A 16,470-nucleotide genomic window follows, 5' to 3' on the forward strand; every position below is an offset into this window, starting at 1 on the left:
ATAGCTGCCAGTTTTGGTAAACTCTTAGGACCACAACCAGCTAATATCAACTGTTATCTAAATAGATTTAGCCTGAAAATAAAATAACCCTATATCAATAACTTTATCCACAAGATAGAAAAATAATAAAAATAAAGTAGGAGGCAGGCTAATAAAAAAAAATATTAAAATTAGGAACATATAAGATCAGATGTCCTTGATATGTCTTAGCGACCCGAGTATTCGGCAGGGATATCTGTCTTAACAAAATAGATTTAGCCTGGAAATAAAAACAAATAAAAAAAACACAGTATAAATAAGGCAACTAGGAACATAAATGGGGGGGGGGAATATATATTCCACAAAACTCTCATCTACCTGCTACTAACACTCTCAAACCCTTCCATGTTTCCTCTCTCATTACTAAAAGCATTAAGTAGCACAGAGCCTCTCTCAATTCAGTAAATATTCAGAACCTTTCGGAATTAAGCCCAAACATTTTAAATTCAAAAATTCGTGCACGACGACAACTTTAGATCAACAACCTGGACTTTTCAATGGACACCTTCCTGTGGATCGGCGCCTGCCCTCCCGCCCACCTCCTTTCATGCCAAGGCCGGACATTAGTTAACAGCGTGCAATGCGCGCATTAATTTTTACCAATAAAAATCATGAGTGAGTGTCGGTTCTAATCCCACTCATCCACACATTTGGTAGTAGCTTACTTAAACATGAGTGCGTGGTGGGTCCATTCCCACCCATGACAGACCACCATTCAGATAGCATGGGACAATATGTCTCACTAACTGACGGCTTAATATCAGCACTCCTTGAGTGCATACACGCCTGGGGGATGTGATTCCAATTCCTTTCCCCAGGAACAATTAGCATCCTGCTGTACAGGAATAAACCAGAGGCACATGCACTCCGCGCTAACGCCTCTATAATCCAAGTAATCAATCAATCAGTCTGGCTACCCGTCGTTGAATGATCAACACTGAAGATGAGTAACAGAACAGCAAAGTTAATGGAGCTCCAAATGCACCTGGAGTATGACACACGTTTATAAGATGAGCTGGTCATGGAGGCGATACAAGAGGAAGCCAGAATAGAAGAGGAGGAAAAGGAAAAGAAGAAGAAAGAAGAAGAGTAAAAGAAAAGAACAATTTTGCCTCACCTTATCATGAGACCTGTGTGTGAGGTGAAACCTGAGGCGAGGACGCCTCCGCAGACAGTATCAGCACCACAACAACGTCAACCACAGCCACAACCTCTCCCACCAGTACAACGACCAGTGGTTCACCAGACTGAAAACTGGCAAGAAGAAATAAGGAGGCCACAGCATCCACACGTGTGGCATAGGAGAAGAGAGAGGGAAGTCTTTACTATCCCTCAAAGTGAAGACTGGAAGAGTGAAGCCAGTCAACTCCGGAGCGCCCGTCACTAAAGAAAAGGAGGAAGGAGAGTGTGGATAAAGCATGCAGCACTTGGGCCATGACTAACCATTAAAATAGAAAAAAAAAAAGGAGCGCGGCCACATATACGGGCTGCAGTCCACGGAATCCCGGCTACCCAGCCTTAGAACCCGAATAAACAAGAAAGAACGATTACAAGTGACCGGTTATTAAAAGCACAGTATTAACGCTGATGCCAAAAAGTCGTCATGACTGATGAAACAGCAGTGGAGACCATTTCCGGGCCTGCCTGGACGACGTTACTGATCTCGATTTGAAAAGGTCGAGCAACAAACACATTGACTGGTTGAATGTATTCGGTTCTCATTTTGGCTAGAGAACCAATTTGATAATATCTCTATTTTCACAAAACCTAATCTGACCCGTTTTGGATACCGCCATCAAAAGTATTGTTCTTAAATTATTATGCATGATACAAATTATTTACAAGTCATTTTGACTATACTGATTGGTATTTAATTAGCTTATTGAATGCACACTTTGTACACTAAATTCTAACTCATTAATGGATCATTTTTTTTAAAAATTATGACTTATTCGATTTGAACAATTGCACAGGTGGCTAACACATTATTGGTATTTTTTATTGTCCATTAGCATAGCTGGACTAGATTTGAAGTAAGTACGGGCTGGCGTTTCTGGGAATACACGACATTCATGGCTGCCTTTCCGATTCCCTTGCTTCCTGGCCTCTCTTGGACATCGTACCTTGACGGAATGTGAGACCATTTCCACCCGTCCAAAAAAAAAAACAACAGGTGTCCTAATGTGACGTCATCGCTGCCGACCAATCGTAGCGGACGTTACATGCTGCTTGGGTTGACACTGAATTCCAACTTTTAATCATGAGTGCGTGTTGGGTTCGTTCCCACTCATGACGGCCCTACATTCAGGTCGTTAGGGACTAACTAGTCCCACGATCTGATGGCCAAATTAATCAGTGTTCTTTGAACACATACATGCCTGGGGGATGAGGCACCAATTCCTTCCCCAAGGAGTAATTAAACATCCAGCTGTGCAGACTGGAATGAGGGAATGAATGGAATGAGGCGCGAATGAGGTGGGTAAGTTAAATTAACGTCGATTTCGCCCGTTAGGGCATGTTCGACGTAAACCGTCGAACATGCCCTAACGGGCGAAATCGACGTTAATTTAACTTACCCACCTCGTTCGCGCCTCATTCCATTCATTCCCTCATTCCAGTCTGCAGCGAACAGAGCAAGAGGTAATACATACAATGGAGCTGGCGATTGAATTAATACCCCCACCCACCCCAAGGCGTTGAACGCAATAAAAGGCATCAGCCAATTTGTTGCTTCCGGTTGGAGTTTAAGAGCCCAACAAAGTAGAACAACGCTTCTCTTAATCTGGGAGAATAAAGAAGATAAACGAATAAGGCCCAGGAGTCGCCGTGGTGGAAGGAATATGCAACAGCAGAGGGAGCAGTCAGTGCAGACTCAGCCAGTATGCAGCCCACCTAGGTCGACTCAACAGACAATTAGCAGCCAATAGCCGACAGTACCAACCAAAAAAACTAATCCGGAAAGAGTGGTACAACAACATGGGTCCCGGACTAATGTCGCAGCTGGACTGCAACAAACATCACAGGAGACTTTTGCGAGAATTGTAGCACATACTCCTGTAATACAGGCAACTCCACTAGAGCATGAAACCACGAGTGAAACAGAGGACACAGTTGTAGCTGACATGGACATGTCTTCAACTTCCAACGACAGTCGAGAAGAATCTTACACCGCAAACGATGAGAGCGAAGAGGAAGAAATAGACATAGAAGCGGAGGAAGAAGAAGAGAAAACTGACCCCCTAATCAATAAGTACAAAGAAATGGGCCTAGCACCAGCGATGGAAGATGTAAAGAAAGCAGGACATTTCACTAATGCTGTGAAATACATTGCCTATAAATCTTTGGAAACCTACAAGCCAAATCCTGCCCAATGGTATTACGGGGTCGGTATACTCACGCAGTACTACCTGCACCAATACGCTTTCCCGCAAGTTAAAGGACAAGATAGACGAAGTGCGGAAAAAGGTCAAGATTGCAGAGGACCGCCGTATAACCTTCTAGCCCCCAAAATAGCCATTCTAAGGGCTTGAATTGCCTTTTATATTTAGGGAACCATTTTGGCTTGGTATCCCATTTTGATACAACTATATTTACACAAACTTGATCTTTTGGACTGCCACATCGAAACTTAAAATTTCTTATGACCTAATAATGACTAAACTTTTCATATGTCGCTTAGACATATTAGTTAAATATGACAATTAGGACATTTATTATGTACACTGTGTACTAGAATTAGATAGATTTGTTAAGAAGTATGATTTTTTTTTAGACTTGCTGGATTTGATCTAATTGCACAGGTGGCTAACATATTATTGGTATTTTTATTGTCCATTAGCATAACTGGACTAGATTTGAAATAAGTACGGGCTGGCGTTTCTGGGAGTACACAATATCCATGGCTGACTTGCCGAGTTCCTTGACTCCTTGCCTCTCTCAGACATCGTACACTGACGGAGATGTGGAACCATTTCCACCGTCAAAAAACCAGGTGTCTTAATGTGACGTCATCGCTGCCGACCAATCGTAGCGGACGTTACATACTGCTTGGGTTGACACCTGGTGCGTTCAATCGCAACTGAATTCCAACTTTTTAATCATGAGTGCGTGTTGGGTTCATTCCCACTCATGACGGCCCTACATTCAAGTCGTTAGAGACTAATTAGTCCCACGATATGATGGCCAAATTATCTAGTATTCTTTGAACACATAAATGCATGGGGGATGAGGCACCAATTCCTTCCCCCAGGAGTAATTAAACATCCAGCTTTGCTGGAATAAAGTGTCGTATATGCCCAGTCAGGCGAAAACGATGTAAATTTAAATAATCAATCAAAATCGTTCGCGCCATTCCAGACAATAAAAGAGGAGAGTTGTTTAACAAGTTGAAGGACAGTTGGTACTGGATTGTGGATGTCGCCTATGGGGTGGAAAGGCTACAACATGAATGGAGGTATCCAGTTACCAAAGACTTTGTGACAAGTCAAGTGACCAGCCTGAAAGTAGTCAGGGATCTGGTACAAAGCATGATCGAAGAGGAAGTAGAAAAGTTACGAGGCTTCATTCAACCAACATACCTGAGGGAGGGCACCTTGAAGGAGGCCCTTGATAATGTGATGAAAGTAGTGTGTTTTTTAGAAGACATATTGCATTGGACAGAGTGGTCCTTTGTGAAGTGGGAGGCTGGACCAGCTAAAGAAAGCAGGAGAACTAATGAGAAAAGTGCTGGAAGAAGAAGTGAAAAAGATAAAAGACAGGTGGTCTAGAGAAAGAAAGAAAGGACAAAGAAAACAGAAAAAAGAAGAGTTTGACAGACTAAATCGAAACTGGATGAAGGTGCAGGAAACATTTAGATCGATGGGCCATTCTAACTGGATGCCAGAGAAAGAGACAAAGAAGAAGAAAGGAATGATTGACAAAGTGAGGAAATGGTGGAAGAAATGGAAAAAATAGAAGAACCCAAAGGCCCGTTTCAGGGCCACTCATATGCCTCGAAAAGATTTGCTTTCTTGCCTAATTTTTTTTAGTTAGTTGTATAGTTGTTTGTATTATATATGTTGTCTGTTGTATGTGTTATCTCTGTCTCTGTCCCGCCAGTCCTGTTCCCGCCAAGCGTTCTAGTTTTTTTCCCCTGCTCTTTGATCGATTGAGGTCATCTCTTTGCAACATTGTATCCCATCCTCAGTACTGTGACGTTACCTTACCTGTTTAATTCCTATTGTCCGTATATAACCCAAACCTTTTGTCCGTATACAAGCCCAAGGCCTTTATGACTGGCATTTCCATTGTCCGTATACAGGCCCCGGGGTGTGTATGTTTGTAATGTATTTTCCCATTGTCCGTATATCGCCCCCCCCCCTTCACTACTCAGATGGCTTTATCAGACTTCAGATAGGACCATTTTCATTTAAGATTAAGTAAATGTCACAAGAACTCTTGCGGTGAAAGCCATTTGTCGATGCGACCATCCATCTAGCAGGAGCAGAGATAACAAGATAATTAAGATCGTTGCCATAGTGGAGGTCTGATCAACTAGTGGTACAAATTTTACTGAGGACCAAGCAGACCTTGGAATGAACGTGTGTTTAACGTTTCATGGCGAACCTCCGAGTAGTTTGGAAGGAATAGCGATAACAAAGAAAGCTAGCGGACGATAGGCAAGAGGCCATCCCTTACGGTCTTCTGGTTCATGATCAGTAGAGTTAAAAATCAAAGAGAATATGAAACTATACAAATCAGAACTTTGATTCGATACAAGCTAACCAGGGTTTGATTGCGTGGGGGGGGGGGATGAACTAGTCTGGTTGTTTTAATGCCAGTTTTATCTGTCCATAAAATAAATGGTGAGCGTTACAACGTCAATAGATCTAATTTTCAGTGCTATTTATGTCCGTTTCGAAATATCCTAATTTACTCTACCGTTCATCCACGCAAGACCCAGATCTGCCGTGGCATAATGCGCCACCAGAACTGGGCGAAGTTAGTAGTAATCAACAGGACAAACACTATAGACTGAGATCTGTCGACGTATTATGCGATGGCAGATCAGGATCTATGTTCTTTGTGTTTTTATACGATTTATACGCGAATGTATATGGCATCCTATTTTATATTATTTAATTTTTACTAAGAATAGACACTTAATTCGTTTTAAAAAAGACACAGCCAAATCGCGCCACTCTGAGGATAGATTATAATTTACACTTTTCAAGTGGCCGAGGGGTCTAAAGCGCTCTCCGTTACGGATCATTGCCATCTCACCTCTGTCTGCGTGGGTTCGAGTCTAGGATTCGACTAATGTGGGTATGTGAGAAAGCTTGCCAGTAGCTTCTAGTGGGTCGGTGGTTCTTCCTGGGGTTTTCCCGGGTTCTTTCTACATCATTAATACTGGCTGCCATGCATAGCCTAAGGTGTGCTGAAAAATGGCGTTAAACCCCACAACAACAACAACAACACTTTTCAATGAGTTTTATTATTAATTAATAATCTACTAAAAGGCAACGTATAAAAATTCCTATACGAAAGCGTTGTAAATATGTGCGCGAATTTATTCATTATACAGTGTATTGATCAATCGACTTTTAACTCGGGACTGGGTAATCGTCTGTGGAAAACAAAAATTAATAGGAACCTTGTTTTTTTTCTGGAGTAAATTGCTAATCACGTTGCATCGTACATGACTTTTACAAATATTTAATTGAGAAAGCGGACCATTATTTACTCCAGGGACAAAAACATGTTATTTGTTACCTTAGTCTTGTACTCTGCAATTGCATCCGTAGATTAGGAGATCCACTTTGTCCATAAGACCATGCCTCGTTCTTCTACCATCGACTCCATGGCCTGTATTTACCTTAGACGTCACGACAAATCACTGGTGAATGTAAACGTCCTTCATCATGAATGGGACTGCTTACATCAGATTAGAAAGTATTTAGAATAATAATAATAATACACATCACTCCTTACTATACACGGAATAAATATATAGAGCTTTCCATGATCTGTCAACAGTGAACAACTCCAATCACACAGATCATCATAATAAGACCCCTTTGATAGTCCAGACATCCATGCCTAGTATGCCTTATGACAGATGAACTAGATAGACATCCTGCTTAACTGTACACGGGGAAAATGGGAGTACTCAATAGATAAAAAGGAGTGGGGATCGATATATTCAGATTTGTATTTATCATAAGACAGGTATACACCTATCGACATGTTACCAAACCGTCAAGTCTGCCATAAAAGCATTCCAAAAGTTGTTAGCCCAGCGTCATTCGCCACATATTTCAGAAATACGATCAATGTAGACTACCATCAGCTGCAACATTACCGTATGACAGGTTTGAATGTGTCTTGCCAACGTGCAGTTCGATATGTAATGAGGTATATACGGTTGGCTTAGAGATCTGTAATCTGACAACAACAAAAAAATAAGACCCACGATTAATGTCATGTCAGGCAGAAAAACGACCTATAATTTTTTGCCACCTGATATGTATGTATTGGTTTTAAATGATCCTAATTACAAGCGATATGTCTAATACAACTAAAGCAAATTGTAACAGCCGTATGTAAATAGTGAACAATTCGATAAAATGAAGAAACTGCTTTTGTCCTATTGACAAATATAAGAATATAATTATTGCTTTGAAAACATAGACTGTTCGTAGAGGTCATTATATTCATATTGTAGGGAAAACGACACACAAAAGAAAAGAAGTAGAACTGAAATATATAGTATAATTCCTTTGAAGTCATTTACCCTTATAGTTCGTCACATTCTTTTTTCGGGACCGATCTTCATATAGGCCATACCTGTCGTGCAATTCACCCTTTTTCATTTTTTTTCTATTCAAATTTTGCTCAGAAAAATAGGCAAGGAATAAAAAGAAAATTTAAAAGAAGTGGAAACTTTGCCTAATTTTTCCTGGCATGAATTTGAATTGTAAGGAAATTAGCGGTCTTGGGGTAGTTACTTTTTCGAGGTGGGTGGGGGATGCGTGCATGCTTTGTACAAAATTGTTTATAAAACTGGATGGTTAGTTTGTACTTTGTACACTTACCAGTTTTGTCGCCACAGTCTTTTGGAAATACGTTCTTTTTCCATGTAGGAAGTGTATCTGACCCTATGTAAGCTATTCAGACCTGTATTTCCATATTTAGGCTTATTTCATTTTTTCCTCTTCTGTATCTCCCCTCTCTTAATCAGGATGATTATATCTTCAAATTGTGACAAGACCGTTCACCCTCTAGTATACACAGTTATACAATGAACGAGATGGCGCCACCGTTCTCCCTCTAGTATACATAGTTATGCAATCAACAAGATGGCGCCATCAATAATTCCTTATAGAAAAACAACCTCAAAAGTTGGATTAAAGTATTAACGTCTCCAAAACTAATTTTCCACGTGAATCCTGCAAATTATCAGTGACTGAACGTGGATGATAGATTGCTATTCGATATTCTGTGTCAAACATTTAATATTGTATACCTGTTACACTCAAGGACAACCAGTACACATTTTAAGAAGAAAAGAAAAAAAAAGCTTGTTTAGATATAGTAATCAAACTGTTTAAGTGGCAATTTAACTGTCATCACAAACATAATCATGTCAGAAAACGATGGAGAAATCGGGCCCCAAATTAAGTGACTATCAACATTATAGTGTTGCTTCTGTTACAGAAATTGACTGCAAGCTTGCCAACACACAACAATTTGCGTCTGAATACAGGAATAAACAAAAAAAGAAACCTAAGTCCTTACAAGTAAACCCACGATAAGTACAATCTGTTGTTTAATGATCCGACGCTCTGAAGTCTGTTGGATTGTTCTGTCATGTTTCTACAGTACGTACATCCTGCAATATTCATTTTATCCATCCGCGTAAGAAATATGCTAACGAAAATAAAAATGTAAATTTTCGCACTAAAACATTAGAAGATAGATAGATAGATAGATAGATAGATAGATAGATAGACAGACAGACAGACAGGCAGGCAGGCAGGCAGACAGACAGACAGATAGATAGATAGATAGATAGATAGATAGATAGATAGATAGATAGATAGTGTGTGTAACAATCACAGCCCTAAAGCAATTGTAAAGCTTTTTAACTTCTTTTTATCGATGTAGTAGTCATGCAGCCGTTATTAGCACTGACACAGAACGGAGAAACAAGTCTATGCAAATCGAAGGTTTTTGCCTTAAAAAATATACAATCAAACGAAACACTACGTTTTCTGATTACCAAATATTTAAATCGTGAAATGGACACTTTTTATATTGTCACTCTTGACTCCGTTAAACATTACAATACAATGTGTTTACTTCACTCGTTTAATCTTTCCTTTTATATACTCAAAAAAACGTAGATATTACCTATATATTTTGTGTGGGTTTTGTAAAAATTTACACAATGCTACTATAATTGTTTTCTCTATTTTCTACAGGCGTTAAATAAGCTGTGCAACCTATTATATACATTATAATATTATAATATATTATTCTTTTAAACGGATTAGAAATAACATGTTTATAACAGCTACAACATTTTTGTGGGTAGGGCTTATACAAAGTGTTCCGCATTAGGACGCAATGCAAAACTGAGCAAATCCTTTTCTAGATCGCCATGGCGTATTTAAAGTTGTTTTATCAAGACATATACAGGAATAAGGCTCAGTTGTGAATTTATGATAAATATTTGCATAATTGTTTATTGATGATTCTAGATAAATGGTCATCAGATATTTGACGTATACCTTTGTTATCATTTCAGTTACTGTATGGCAAGTTGGAGCGTGCTCCCAACGTACAGTCGCATATTACGGAGATATAGGCCAATACGATAAGAAATTAGAGAGAGATACGTAAGTTGAAAAAAAATCAACACGATTAATAATATCATATCAGGCAGAAAAACGACCTGTAATTGTTGCCACCTGATATGTATGTATTGGTCTGAAAAAGATCCTAATTACAAGCGAGGTGTCCAATACAACTGTATAAAATATACGAGGTGACAAAACAAATTGTAACAGCCGTATGTAAATAGTGAACAACTCAATAAAACGAAGAAACTGTTTTTATCCTATTGACGAATGTAAGAATGTAATCACTGCAGTGAAGATATAAACGGTTTTAATGGTTGCAGAGATCATTAGATTAATAGTGTAGAGAAAAACGACACACAAGAAAAGTAGGACTAAAATATATGGAATAGCGAGTCTCGTATATTCATTGATCCTATCATGATGTCACACACACACGCGCGCGCGCGCACACGCACACACACACACACACACACACACACACAACAAACCCGCTTTCAGAATAATGATAGCATTGTGTTACATTGTAGTTCAAAAGCTGCTTCAATGTAACAAAAATGTACGACTGTGATCATTGAATTGCAGATATGCTAAATTTTCGCATTCTGTTATTTATATTTTCTTTCCATAAATGGTTTTGTTTTATTGTCCCTTTCTTAAAGAAAATAATTTTAACTCGCAGTACCTCCACACAGACCAAACGTATTTTTGTTGTTGTGAAGACAGACTATTTGTTTTATGAGAAAAATGACATTCCCATGGTAAGACGATGTATTAGAAGTTTGTACACTTTGTATGTAGAAAAGTAATGTTTTTTTTTTTTTCCACACTTATCATTATGTATAGTAACGCTCGTTAAAAATTTGTATCATTTATAGTTGTACAATTTTGCCAGACAGATTTGTTCATATATGTGTTGTGCAATTCTCCTTTCGTTGTTGTGTACGGTAACTGTCATTGAAATTCGGCTCAGAAATAGGCAGATAATAAAATTAAATTTAGAGGAAAAAGAAACTTGGTATAATTTTTCTTTCGTGTAAATTCGGTTTATTTTTGTGTGTGCTTGTTCTTCCCCTCTCCCAATGTTTTGTTTTATAAAATGTCATTATTTCTTTAGCCCATTATATATTTTGTTAACTTTCTACGTTTTATTTTAAATGAATTTAAACAAAATATAAAATAGTTTGAAACGTTATTATAATTCAAAAGGAGATGAATATTCGCTTTTTCATTATATTTCTATCATTGTTGTTTGATACTTCATACGAAAAACACAATTTATACTTATACTAATCGGCCTTTCATTGTCATAAATTATTAGTATTAATTTCTTTTCATTTTTTTTTAAATTTCATTATGCTTCAGTAGTACTTTTTTAATTTGTCTTTTCATTTAATTTTAATTATTTTCGCTAAATTTGTCATTTAATTTTCTGTAAATACCTGGTTTTGATTGTAAAGATAATTTTGCATGGGTTTTGGTAAAATTCACATAATTATATTACCATTTTATATCTTCTTCACGTGTTAAATAAATTTTGTAACCTATAATATACATTATAATGTCATACTTATTATTTGTAAAATTACTTTAAAAATACAATTTATATAATTACTAAAATATTGGGGGCGGGGGCTTCTATACAAGCTGCACTGGGAGGCAATATAGAACTGATAAATCCCTTTCTATATCGCTCTGGCGTATTAATCCAATCCTTTCTATATCTTTTTGGCGTATTAATCAAATCCATTTCTATACCGGTCTGGTGTATTATTCAAATCCCTTTCTATATCACTTTGACGTATTAATTCAATTCCTCTCTATATCGCTCTGGTGTATCAATCCAATCCCATTATATATAGCTCTGGCGTATTAATCAAATCCCTTTCTATACCGATCTGGTGTATTGATCAAATTCCTTTCTATATCACTATGGTACATTAATGAAATCCCTTTTTATACCAATCTGGTTTATTAATCAAGCCCCTTTCTATATCGCTCTGGCGTATTAATCAAATCTCTTTCTATATTGCTCTCACGTATTAATCAAATCCCTTTCTACACCGTTCTGGTGTGCTAATCAAATCCCTTTCAATAGCTCTTCGGCGTATTAATCAAATCTCCTTCTATACCACTCTTGCGTATTAATCAAAGCCCTTTCAAAATACTCGAGTGTATTAATCAAACTTCTTGCTATATCGCTTCGACGTATTAATAAAATTCCTTTCTATACCGTTCTGGTGTATTAATAAAATCCCTTTCTATAGCTCTCTGGTGTATTACTCAGATCCCTTTCTGTACCGTTCTAGTGTATGAATCAAATCCCTTTCTATACCATTCTGATGTATTGATAAAATCCCTTTCTATATCGCTCTGGCGTATCAATCAAATCCATTTCTTTAACTCTCGGGTATTAATCAAATCCCTTTCTATATCGCTCTGGCATATTAATCAAATCCCTTTCCATAACTATCTGGTGTATTAACCAAATTCATTTCTATATCGATCCGATATATTAATCAAATCCACTTTTATAGTTCTCTGGCATATTAATCAAAATTATTTCTATAACTATCTTGCGTATTAATTAAATCCAGTTTCTATAACTATCTGGCGTATTAATCAAATTCCTTTCTATAGCTATATGGCGTATTAATCAATTTCTATAGCTATGTGGCGTATTAATGAAATCCCTTTCTATACCGATCTGACGTATAGATCAAATCCGTTTTCTACAACTATCTGGCATAGTTATCAAATACATTTCCATAACTATCTGGCGTATAAATCAAACGCATTTCTACAACTATCTGGCGTATAAGTCAAACCCATTTCCATAATTATCTGGCGTATTATTCAAGCGCATTTCTACAACTACCTGGCGATTAATCAAACCCATTCCCATAACTATCTGGTGTATTAATCAAACGGATTTCTCCAACTAATTGGCGCATTAATCAAAGCCGTTTCTATAACTATCTGGCGTATTAATCAAATCCATTTCCATAACTATCTGGCGTATAAATCAAACGCATTTCTACAACTATCTGGCGTATTAATCAAACGCATTTCTATAACTATCTGGCGTATTAATCAAATCAATTTCTATAACTACCTGGCGTATTAATCAAATCCATTTCTATAACTATCTGGCGTATTAATCAAACGCATTTCTACAACTGTCTGGCGTATTAATCAAATCCATTTCTATAACTATCTGGAGCATTAATCAAATTCCTTTATATATAACTATTTAAAGTTGTTTGTGTCTAAGACAACGAAAACATTTGGTTTCAGTGTGCATTGTTTTCGCATTTTGCCTAAACCAGTTTGGGACATCATAATGCAACAGAGTTAAATAATAATAATTTGTATTTTTGTTCCTTGATAACGAAATACTTTCTTTAATATTGTTGGCATTACTGAGTTTAATTTTAATATTATCAAACACGATTTTTGCGGTGTGCCGTTATGTAGATTTTCTACTCGAGTAACTCTTTTGAAGGGGCGTAAGTATATAATTTTGTTTTATAACAAAATTTTTAAATATCTTCTATGGTGTTCTTCCAACACGGTGAATTTCGGTTGTTCATCATTCATTGTATATATATGATATGTTCATCATAATTAAATTATTGAAGTAAGCAATGTAGCAATGTGTTTGCTTTCATTATTCATAAAATGGCAACCAGGCAATAAGGGGCGGCGTTTGGTATATTTTTCTTCTTTATTATCAATATCAATATAGGTTATTTAAATTATAATACTTAAGTATATCAAAACTAATTTCAAATTTCGTCATAGCCATGAAATAATTTTGTAAAGGTTCTACATATTTTCTCTTGTAATGCCAAATATGATTTCTTCAGATATAGTTGTGGTTTGATTTTTGTCATCATCGAAGTTGGAATTTACATGCATTAATAATCTCTTTAAAAATTGATTAAATTTTAATTTCGACCTTTCATTAACCAGTTGAAAAATGTAGTTAACTGAGGTCACTGTTACAGGAAAAACACTCAAAATTACTTTAAAAAACTGGAATTGCTGATAATGCCACTTTGACTGGTGTGCCCCCCCCCCCCGTTATCAGCATAGTTGATTTGTATATATTTCCATATAATTTATAACTCTTCTTATATGCAGAATACAAGCGCGCGAAAAAAAATCATGTAATTCTGTAAATTTATGTGTTGTCTTAATTTAGCGTTATTATGTTATATTACATTAATTTGCTGATCCAAATATTGATATACAAGTATCAGAATCCAAATCAGCATCAGTCCCAATTTTAATCATCCTTTTTTCTTCTTTCTTCAGATGTTTGATGTCTATTGCCTATCAACGATGATTTAGATAACACTTTCCTTATATCTGAAATAAATATTTGCCATATACTAAAATCCACGCCATCATAATCACGGGAAATGTCATTGATTTCTCTGTTGCTATATACGTTCCAGATTTATTTGTTTAAAGATAAAATGTGTTGTGTACGTACTGGGTATTTTTAAAATATTGGGAATAAAAGAATGCTAATTTACCATATGTACTTGCTTAAAAGACGGGTCCAACCGCAAACTGCACAGACTCAGATCTGCCATCACATAATGTGCCAGCAGATCTGGGTCTGTGCAGTTTATTAGGTGAAATCAGTATAACAAACAACATAGATCCTGATCCACAGGTGCATTATGCTATATCAGATCCTGATCTTTGCTGCTTGCAGTTTGACTCAACTTATAAGCGAGTGAAATCTGTATGATTCAAATTAAATTTATCACCACCATAATTTTAGTTGTGAAGTAAAGGTCATCAGTATCTATACAGCTCGAGGCAGTCCACTATCCAGACATATTTAATGTGCCACCAATTTATCTCCAGACTTTGTAAGTCATGTGTTATCAGTTCCTGGTGAAAACTGATGATAATGATATCATAAAACATTTAGCACCATTAATACAGACTTGTGTGTTTTCTGTCACCAACCAGATTTGATGATATCCATAAAACATTTAGCACCATTAATACAGACATGTGAGTTTTCTGTCATCAACCAGATTTGATGATATCCATAAAACATTTAGCACCATTAATACAGACTTGTGAGTTTTCTGTCATCAACCAGATTTGATAAACTTCTTTTAATATTCATTTTAGCATTACTGCAAAATCTTGCAGAATCAAATCTAACAATTTGCTCACCATTTATTTTAGTACAACACTGTGTACCTTGACCTCTCTATTATTTTCTCAATTAATTAATTGCATTATTGTGTCTTTCTGTCACAGCCTTTGACTCATCATGATCAAATAATGGTAAATAGAGAATGACTTCCTGTGAATACAAGTTCTGCCTATTTTTAAATGAATTTTAGTGGATATCAGTTGTATCAATGGAAAAGTAGATAATAAATTTTCGTTGTACATAATGCAGACTCCTTGGTCAATAGCAATGCTCGTTTTGTTTCATTATTGTTACATTCTTTTTATCATCAGGTCTATCCTTCTATTTCCTTTTTCATGGTAAATGAATACAAAATGTCATAATCAAAATATCAGTAGATTATTAAGTCAAAAACATTACACTATAAACCAGATTTATTTCGAATAACATTTTGCAGTAAATTTTTGTTAACTACTCCTTCCAGAAATACATGTGTGGACTAGTGCAGAAAAACCAGAAATATCATTTGCTCAGAATCGAGTGGAAAAATCTTAGTAAAATCTTTCTTTGGATAATCCATGGTAAACGCTTCAACTCCCCAAAATCTAATAACAAAACCTTTGTTGGCATATAGACTTCCATCTTTACCCACCAAAAAATGTTCACTTTTGTAAAAAACATGAAACTTAAAAGTGATATTCCTAAGTCATGTGGTTCCTTTCTAATCTCATCTAATTCTCTTACATTTTATTTCCATCCCATCATTTACACCTTCTTTATATCTTCCAAATTTGCATAATCCTGCATATCAGGGCCAGATCCAGAGAGGTGGAGAGGACTTGAACCATGTCCCCTCCACCAAGAAATAAGAGCAAAACAACCTGAACATTCACTTGCATAAGTTCCTGATCTTCTTCTTTTTAAACTTAGATGGTTAAAATTATGCATCGGAAATGTTTCAAATGCTGGAGCATTCAGGACATAGACCCCTGGGTCCCCATGGGGCTTTTCATACCACTTACCCCCTGCCTGCTTGTTTAGCCTATCCCCCTCACCCCCAAAGATATTTCTGGATTTGACCATGCAAACTATTCATTACAGCTTTGATATAATTCATCAATTCTTTTTTAAAGACAATCATACCTACTATTTACTTCCCAGTTTGTGTATATTTTACTTTCTGTTAAGACTTTTTTAATTTTCCTACAGTCTTTGCTCTCTATGCTTTAATATCTTTCAAATTAATTTCCTCCAAATACTTCCATATTTAACTGTAAATACACCTTTCTACACACTGACTCCAAATCCTTCCATATTTAACTGTAAATACACCTGTCTACACACTGACTCCAAATCCTTCCATATTTAACTGTAAATACACCTGTCTACACACTGACTCCAAATCCTTCCATATTTAACTGTAAA

At 36.6% G+C, this 16,470-nt stretch overlaps 1 protein-coding gene across 1 annotated transcript in view; it reads right to left on the reverse strand.

Annotated features, from left to right (window-relative positions):
* The window catches only part of LOC149805357 (uncharacterized), a 133,506-nt gene extending 126,475 nt beyond the window's left edge, over positions 1-7,031 (reverse strand). Inside the window, exon 1 of the mRNA XM_089949657.1 lies at positions 6,790-7,031. The gene's annotated coding sequence lies outside the window, so the exon portion shown is untranslated. The remainder of the gene's footprint in view (positions 1-6,789) is intronic.
* Between the last annotated feature and the right edge of the window lie 9,439 nt (positions 7,032-16,470).

Source organism: Sinohyriopsis cumingii, chromosome 2, assembly GCF_028554795.1.
Source record: "Sinohyriopsis cumingii isolate HCF-2022 chromosome 2, ASM2855479v2, whole genome shotgun sequence".
NCBI lineage: Eukaryota > Metazoa > Mollusca > Bivalvia > Unionida > Unionidae > Sinohyriopsis > Sinohyriopsis cumingii.